We start from the raw sequence: 9,145 nt of genomic DNA on the forward strand, positions 1-9,145 counted from the left end.
TTTACAACAGTAAGGTCACCAGAATGTAATCAGTTATTTCTGAACAAATCAAAGATGCAAATGAAAATTCAAAGACAAATATAATTATATCCAACCATATTTATTCAGACTAAATAAGGAGACAACTTTAATTAAACTGAGACCAATAAAATCTGTCATTTTAATCAGTTATGTCTGGCATATTCTGTTTGTTCGAAATAATATGATCATTGAATAGAAACTGGTAAAATGATACCACCCAAATAATTCTCATCAGATGAAAGGAGTGATTTACAAAATAACTTTTTTGTATGAGTTGCTTTGGTTTATGTTGCTGTCAATTGGATCAATGAAGCATGAGGAATTGGTCACTGCAATGCTACATTTTTTGCGACACTGATGGTAGAGAAATACTAGTACTTCAACTAGACGGTTGAATTGGTTTAAAGAACATTGCATCTGCAAGGTGTAAATTCAGAGAAAGTGGAAGTCAGTTGATAACTTCTGTGAAGAATTTGTAAAAGGATTGCAAATAAAACAAATTTACAATGCAGATTAAGCTAGACAGAAAATGCTCAAAGGCCTTGGTGTTTAAAAAAACATATGCTTGAACCTCCAACAGTAGATACTAACTCGCTATCCAAATGCACCAGCTAATAAACAGTGCATGATGAACCAAATTAAAAGAAAAATAGAATTGCAAGCCTTAGTGAAGCATGGGACCATGTTGGCATTGTTGGGTAGTGCCATTTTCAAGTGCTTCAATGCAAGGGCTATGTCAAAGTTGCAACCTGAAGAGTTGCAAAAACTTATTAAAAAGGAGCCCTGTTTTTAATAACATTGCTTTGGATGTAATCATGAAAAATATGATTAAAAAACTGAACAGCAAAACATGAAATTTTGGTGTGCATGTTAAAGGTAAAGATGACATTATTGTCACATAATCCATTTAGAAAGAAACATGCATGAAATTCTTTAGCTTTTGTCTACCGTAAGGCAGTTGCCACTTTGTCCAGTGCCCTTCAGAAACCTAAAGCACCTGGTGTTCCTAAGCTGTCTCTCCTCGAAGTATTGACTAGTGCTCATCTTCACTGCTCAAGTGATTGTAGAGTGGCATGGTAAGACCAGATTCCACAAGCCAATACATAATGAAACTCAAGCTTTATTTCTGCTGATATAGACAAATTTTTGAAACAAAGCCTCTCAATGCAAACAATGCTGAAACTGGTGACCCTCTCCCCCACCCCCATCAGTGCTGAGTAATGCTTTGTTGGTTATTTTTTGTAATAGCAATATTTAATAATTCTAAGTACATGAAGCTGCTTTTGCACCATCAAAAAAGACATGACATTAAAAAATCCAGCATTTCAGTGACCAAATCCTCATGTCCTTAATTGATCTTCTATTTGACTCCAGCACAATAAACCACAAAATATTCTGTGGCTAATTTCCAATAGCCCAGCCTTCTGTGCCAATTCCCTATAACCATTCAAATATTTGTCCATTTCCATCTTAAGTACATCAAGTTGTCTAATCTCCATCACTTTCAATGCCAACGAATTCCAAAGGTTCAGTAAACAACCATCCCCTCCCTATGCAACGTTCAAAATTGTAGGCACCTTCTTTGGTAATTATGTCCAATTATTCGTGACAGGCTCATCAATTAAAATACCTGCCCAGTCAAACCACTTTAGAAACATGTTTGAATAAGCTAACCCCTCATTCTTATAAAATTGGCTATCCCAAACTTCCCAACCTCTTGTGGCAAGATCATTCTCACGCATTTCAGGAGTAAAACAAGAAAATCTGCATATACTGCCATCTAGTGCAATTCAGTGCTGGAGAAACTCAGGACATCACAGCATCCAGAGCAAGTAAATGCTTCAGTCCTGAATCCTTTGTCAGGAATCTGAAAAACCAGGCCTTTTCAATCCAGGCATTATTTCAGCAAAGCTTCTCTGCAGTACTTCTAATGTACAAGCACACTTTCTCAAAAGGACTATAGTAACAGTCCTCCAGCTATGGTCTCCCATGTAGTAAAATTTAAAGCACACTAAAGTAGAAAATCCTAAAATCTACCAAAGTCACTGGCACGGATATTCAAAGATGCAAATGCAAAATTTTGAATTTAAGTTTAATAAGGTTCTTGTAAGCAAAAATAATTCACATATACACCAGTCAATTTCATCATGAAGACATTATAAAAAATTACAAGCTTTACTGGTATCATTGCCAACTAACCAAGTGCATGTAGTTTACTGGAACCAAAAAAATCTTTTGCTTCTAACATTTTCCTCCAATCAAGGGGATATACAAATATCTTGTATTGCAGTTTCTTCTAACATTTTCCTCCAATCAAGGGGATATACAAATATCTTGTATTGCAAACATTTTCAGCTTCTGCGCTGCAAGAGAGAAATAAAAATAAAATCAGAAAAAATACCAAAGCTAAGACACACCCAATAATTATGACATTCAAGCAAGCCCTAATCAATACACTAATTGAACAAAGTGGTTGAAATCTGGTTTGAATAGGAATTCTCATGTGGCACATAAATAACAATTATGTAAAATAAAAGGCAATTTACTCTGACCCCAATAAAAATGACTCACCAATGAATTAATCCAAATTACAAGTCCACACCAATCCCAACTGCTGGGGAGAGAAAAAATATTCAGAAGACAACATAATCAAAGTAGTAAAAGAAAGTGTTTATACCCATCTGAAAAGTCAGAATGTAAATTATCGTCTGTTATCGAATCTGATGGCACTTCCTATATAAACTATCATCATTCAGAGATGGGTCAAGCATTTTGAAAATGCTATTCAAAAACTGGTTTAAAAACTGAATTAAGATATTAGTAAAGCTCACCTGTTAAACCATCTCTTCAGGTTAAAACCAAATATTTGGTATGACCATCACAACCTAATGACAAAGGAGATATACATTTGATTATTAGCATTACACATTTCATTGCTTGTTTATCCGATTATATTTAATCACTGGATTTACTCAGGTCAGGCCATATGGTCAAAGTCTGTGGTTTTCAAACTTTTTCTTTCTACTCACATACCACCTTAAGTAATGCCATAGCTGCTCTGTGATTAGTAAGGGATGACTCAAGGTGGTATGTGAGTGGAAAGAAAAAGTTTGAAAACTGCTAATTGTTATGTGCAGTTCCATAACTCCAAAGGTAATGGGCCTATGACAATTTTTCCTCAAGCAAAATATTTCAGTAACAATTGGATCTAGAGCAGTGGTTCTCAACCTTTTCTCCCCACTCACGTACCACCTTAAGCAATCCCTTACTAATCACAGAACACCTATGGCACAGGGATTACTTAAGGTGGTACTCGAGTGCAAAGAAAAAGTTTGAAAAACCTCTGCTCTAGATCAATATTACATCAGACAGATTTTAGTGTTATAATATTGGTGGGGTGGCTTGGAAAGAGTTTAGGTACCTGAATCGAGTTAAGGATGATCATTCAAAGCATTTAGAAGTGAACAGATTTGTGTACCTTAAAAGTACTGACAAGGAAGGTTTTACACGAGAGCTCACCTTTAATGTGCATTCCTGTACCCAAATGACAAGGTGAAGTCAACCTGTTCGGGAGAGAAAACAATTTATACCAAGGTCCATCAACGTCTCATTTTTATCAAAAAGGCTACAATGTGATCAGAAAACCATTGGTCAACACTTTCCAATCTGACGGTAATTCCAGCTGTTGAGTTTGGTTTCATCATCTCTAGTTATTTACAAGGTTAGTTTGTAAAATAATTAATGCAAAGCACACAAATTCAGATTTAAAAACAGAAATGTTAAAACATTTCAAATCAGATAGTAAGAGTCAAGGACTCTTTATTCTAGATCCAGCCTAACCTGCTGGGTCGATATCGCAGGCTGGAACCCCTTCACCAAGAATACCAATAATTTGGCAACTGTCTGAATTAAGGGGAGAAGAAAAAGGCCAAGAGGTGACAGAGAGAAGATGCAAAGGGCTGGGAAAGATGCATTCTGATAGAAGGGAGCATGTGGTCAAACTTGATTATTCTAAGAGCCACATACAATAAAATACATACATTTTTACTCTTACATGCACATTGTGTTACAAAAGTTTTAGTTTAAAACACCAAGTTGTATTAGTTTCAATAATCAAGAAGTATGCACTGTATGCATGTAATAATCAAATTTTGTGGACCAATTTTTAGGGTAAAAATTAGGGGGTCAACTATTGAACACATTCTACTTTTGACCACAGTAAGAACGTGCATTGTTCGGGGTGTCGGGAACTTGGATGGAACATCTGGAACTTTGATGGGCAAGCAGCCAAGGCATAGCTGTAAGTACATCAGCTCAAATGGGCAGGCAGCTGGGGCGCTGAGCCAAGCCTAGGTGAGTCTCTCGTCACATATAATCTGCAGCTCATACTATTACCATCTCAGCCAACATATTTCCGTGAGCCACACATTACACGTCAAAGAGCTACACGTGGCTCATAAACTGTGGTTTCGCCATCCCGCTCTAGGTCAACATTTCATCAGAACCAAAGACAGAATCAAGAGAAGCAGCTATTAGGACAGATTTTAGTGTATTGTAATATTGGTGGGGTCGAGTTATCAATTATCATTCAAACCATTTACACATAGAACAGATTTGTGTACCTTAAAAGTACTGACAAGGATGGTTTTACATTAGAGCTTGCCTTCAATTATACAATGCACTCCTGTACACAAATGACAAGTCAACCTGTTAGGGAGGGGAAAAAAAAAAACACAATTTATACCAAGGACCATTATCATCTCATTTTTATTAAAAAAGCTACAACATGATCAGAAAACCATTGGTCAACACTTTCCAATCTGACGGTAATTCCAGCTGTTGAGTTTGGTTTCATCATCTCTAGTTATTTACTTCACAAATAACCTTGAAAATGTTAAAATATTTCACACCATGTAGTAGCTGAATCAACAAGGTAACATTTTAGGTCAAGGACTCTTTATTCCAGATCTAGCCTCCCCTGCTGGGTCAACATCGCAGGTTGGAACCTTTCACCAAGAATACCAACAGCTGGGCAGTCGCCTGAATAAAGCACCATGCAACGGAAAAAAACTAAGAGCTGACAAAGGGAAGAGGCAGATGCATTGATAGAAGAGGTCAAAGAAATGAGGGGAAAGCCTGGAAGAAATAAAAATGAAGGAGTTTTCAGGAAATTAGAGGCCAATATTTATGCCATTTGGTTGGAGATCCCTAAATCAGTACTTAGCCTCCCAGATATCGAGGGGGCCACATCAGCAGCACCAAATGCAGTACATGGTCTGCAGATTCACAAGTGAAATATTTCCTCAATTGATAGGTTTGGGGCCCAACTGGTGATAGATAGATGTGGAATCCATTGTTGACTGCCTTTTTATTGTATGATTTGCTGAGGTTCTGCAGCATGTATACTGCACTAGCAGATTTTCTGGTTTATACCATAAAGGATAGCAGATGACGTGTCTGGTGGAAGAATCCCATAGTGGCAGAAATTAAACTATTTTATTTTGCTTAGGAAAACATCTTTAAAACCAATTCCAAAGAACCCATTCCCTTCCTCCACCTAGCAATAATGGACCAGGGGGGGGGGGGGGGGGGGGGGAGATGGGGAGTGGTGTTGAGGGAATAGCATGTCTGTGTTGAAGTCACTGGCAAGATATTACCCAGGTCCATCTCCAAAAATACCACCAAACTAATAATAAATTCCAAAATGTTCAGATTTAATCAATTCTTACTCCTGAAAATAGCTTTCTTGCTGGTTGATCTTGTGTCAGAACAATGCAATAAATCTGCAAACCTGCTTATTATAGTCAATTAACTGAAGTCCACAATTTTGAAACTCTGGATATTGACATTATTTTGAGGATGTTTACTTCCTCATCTACTGTCGATCAGAGTCCAACTTTGTTCAGGCAATAATTGAAATCAACAAGCTTCAATGTGTCATTGGACAGAAAAAAATAAATGAAGATTTTTTTTGGCTACAAGGATGTGTTGCCTAAAATACAAATTATTTTAATGCTGTTAGAAACATTAAACTTACCAATTCAAATTTTCAAAGTGACTACTGTTATCCATTGCTGAAAGAGACAAGATAGATATTAGGTAATTCCAAATTAAACTGTATTGTCTGAGCAGCTAAATTTAAATGTTTGATCAAATCAGATTACAATAGGATCATCAGTTTTCGCATCTGACGGCACTTCCTATTTGTTTTCATCATCCAAACAAGGAGTTTCCGCAGACTAATGGGGTGCACAAATGCAGCCTGACCAGACATCCATTTGCAATCAGCAGTCAATATCACAAAAAGGGAAAAGTATCCCAACTTTAGAGCACTCTTTGTCATGTAGACAAGTAAAATGTACAAATGCACTTAATTTCTTCGTTTGCAACTACACAGGTACATAAATCACAATTAAACACATACAAGTTTTAAGAATTTATGTGTACTATATTGAAACTTCCAGCTCCCCCACCCCCAACAGCTATCAAACTCTTGATCCTCCCCTTACTACCTTTCAACTACTCAATACCACAATATAAGCGCTTCTTTTCCATTAGGTGTAATTTAAGGTACATCTTTAAAGACATGACTGGTTATAGTAAGAAAAAAAAATCAATGCCCTTGTATCATTTCCTTGTAGACGGATCCTTACAGCTCCTGTTCTAGTCAGGGTTGTACAAATTCAGTCTGATGACAGGTGAAAAAAAATCTCGAGGTGCGAAGGAGCAGCAGAAAGAGAAACGTGAAAGCAGCTTCAGAAATGGAGAGGGGTCTCGACTTCCTCCGCCATGTTCCAGCCCCACGTGGCGCCAACGCGGGACCAGACGGGACATTCAGAAGTCATTGGTCCGCTGGCGAAGGCCCGTCCTCCGCTTAGCGGCCCCCACCCCAGCTCGACCGGCCACGCCAATTACCTCACTGTGAAGCCGCCACTGAGGGAGCCCCCCGACACGTCTATCCCGGGCGGGGGGGCTCGGTCTCCCCGCCCAGCCGCCTCGGACAGCGGAGCTCCATCTCCACCATCCTGCCCCAACCGCGCCGCCACCAGAAAGACCGCACGATGGCCGCTCCCTCCCGACAAGCTCTGCGGCGGGAAGCCGGTGACGTCACGGACCGTCCAACCCATCCGTGGATAAAATGTGGAAATTCTCTTTGCACCGATGGTAAATGATGGAAAATGCACCGGATTGATCATTGCATGGTTTTAAAAATAGAGGTTGGAAAGTAAGCGCCAGAGCACGGAGCCGGCGCATGCGCGAACGGCCGGCCATGCGGGTTGATGTCAGAGTGGTGAAGTAAAAACACAATGGTGGAGAAACTCAGCAGGTCAAACTGTGTATGGCAAAGGTCGAGATACATAACCATTGTTTTAGGCTTGAGCCCTTGATGAAGTGAAGGGTGGTGATGCCGGGACCAACATTCACCGTCTGCCTGACGCCGGCCATTTGCTTTTTGCTCCACATTGCAATCTGTCTCCTCATGGAAAGAACCAGGGAGGAAACAAAGCCACAAGTCCACTCCTGCTATCACCCACCCATGTTCACAATAATTCTGTGCTCCCCACATTGACTCTTCCCCCCCCCCCCCCCCCATCTCATTGCTCTTCCACGGCCCATACCCCTTTCAGCTCCACCTTTAACATCATCTTCTCCGGGGAACAGTGGACACCTGAAACGGTGAGATCAACCCCACCACTGAGAAGGAGAAACAAGGGGAGACAACCCTATAGGAAAGGTGACTAGGGCAGTGAACCAGTCAGGGCGTCAGCTGCTGAAGGACCCACATATGCTGCGGACTGTTGGCCACTTGCAGTGGAGGGACCCGTGCTACTGGAGAATGGTTCAACGGAACTGGGATTCGAGGGCTCCCAAACAGCTTTGGGCACTGAAGGCTTCCTCATCAGGTCTGGATCTGGAGTTTGGGTTGCCGATGGTTTGAACAGGTGTCTGAGGCTGCAGAGGCTTTGGGAGTGCTGGAGAAAAATCCACAGACACTTGGTGTCTAAAGGGACTCTTTTCCCATTTTGTTAGGGACACTGGGCAATGCTCATGGCAACTCTTTGCCCTGTGACAAACAAAAGTTCATGAATATCAAATATATTATGTTTTTATGTATTTCTATGTATTTTATATATTTATGTTTGGCCTGGAAGACAGCCTGAAGAAAACAGGTCCTCCATCAGCCAGCTCCCCACCATGACCACCAGCCCCCCCACATCTCCATCGGACACACAAAACTCAAAACGGTCAACCAGTTTACCTATCTCGGCTGCACCATTTCATCTGATGCAAGGATTGACAACGAGATAGACAACAGACTCACCAAGGCAAATAGCGCCTTTGGAAGACTACACAAAAGAGTCTGGAAAAACAACCAACTGAAAAACCTCACAAAGATTAGCATATACAGAGCCATTGTCATACCCACACTCCTGTTCGGCTCCGAATCATGGGTCCTCTACCGGCATCACCTACGGCTCCTAGAACGCTTCCACCAGCATTGTCTCCGCTCCATCCTCAACATTCATTGGAGCGCTTTCATTCCTAACGTCGAAGTACTCGAGATGGCAGAGGTCGACAGCATCGAGTCCACGCTGCTGAAGATCCAGCTGCGCTGGGTGGGTCACGTCTCCAGAATGGAGGACCATTGCCTTCCCAAGATCGTGTTATATGGCGAGCTCTCCACTGGCCACCGTGACAGACGTGCACCAAAGAAAAGGTACAAGGACTGCCAAAAGAAATCTCTTGGTGCCTGCCACATTGACCACCACCAGTGGGCTGATATCGCCTCAAATCGTGCATCTTGGCGCCTCACAGTTTGGCAGGCAGCAACCTCCTTTGAAGAAGACCGCAGAGCCCACCTCACTGACAAAAGGCAAAGGAGGAAAAACCCAACACCCAACCCCAACCAACCAATTTTCCCCTGCAACCGCTGCAACCGTGTCTGCCTGTCCCGCATCGGACTTGTCAGCCACAAACGAGCCTGCAGCTGACGTGGACATTTACCCCCTCCATAAATCTTCGTCCGCGAAGCCAAGCCAAAGAAGAAGATGTATTTCTAGCAGGATACCCGGTGTTGCCCGGGAAATGAAACTCATGTTTTTGACTATATGGTTGAAACAAA

The 9,145-nt window shown here is 41.1% G+C and overlaps 1 long non-coding RNA gene and 4 other non-coding genes across 6 annotated transcripts; all 5 read right to left on the reverse strand.

The window, feature by feature from the left end:
- Positions 1–2,099: 2,099 nt before the first annotated feature.
- Positions 2,100–7,094, reverse strand: LOC138742349 (uncharacterized). 2 transcript variants are annotated; one of them, XR_011344096.1, is made up of 7 exons: positions 6,937–7,094; positions 6,059–6,095; positions 4,644–4,728; positions 3,541–3,584; positions 2,853–2,906; positions 2,593–2,632; positions 2,100–2,384 (listed from the first exon to the last, which is right to left on the reverse strand). It is a non-coding gene; the product is annotated as an uncharacterized lncRNA (long non-coding RNA). The 2 variants fall into 2 exon arrangements; XR_011344095.1 differs by having other exon boundaries at positions 2,593–2,635.
- On the reverse strand, positions 2,709–2,777 carry LOC138743766 (small nucleolar RNA SNORD49). The gene has a single exon (XR_011345063.1). It is a non-coding gene; the product is annotated as a small nucleolar RNA SNORD49 (small nucleolar RNA).
- On the reverse strand, positions 3,656–3,727 carry LOC138743770 (small nucleolar RNA SNORD65). The gene has a single exon (XR_011345067.1). It is a non-coding gene; the product is annotated as a small nucleolar RNA SNORD65 (small nucleolar RNA).
- On the reverse strand, positions 4,810–4,881 carry LOC138743769 (small nucleolar RNA SNORD65). Its single transcript, XR_011345066.1, has one exon. It is a non-coding gene; the product is annotated as a small nucleolar RNA SNORD65 (small nucleolar RNA).
- LOC138743765 (small nucleolar RNA SNORD49) lies at positions 6,175–6,242 on the reverse strand. Its single transcript, XR_011345062.1, has one exon. It is a non-coding gene; the product is annotated as a small nucleolar RNA SNORD49 (small nucleolar RNA).
- Positions 7,095–9,145: the final 2,051 nt, after the last annotated feature.

Source organism: Narcine bancroftii, chromosome 9 (assembly GCF_036971445.1).
Source record: "Narcine bancroftii isolate sNarBan1 chromosome 9, sNarBan1.hap1, whole genome shotgun sequence".
NCBI classification, from domain to species: Eukaryota; Metazoa; Chordata; class Chondrichthyes; order Torpediniformes; family Narcinidae; genus Narcine; species Narcine bancroftii.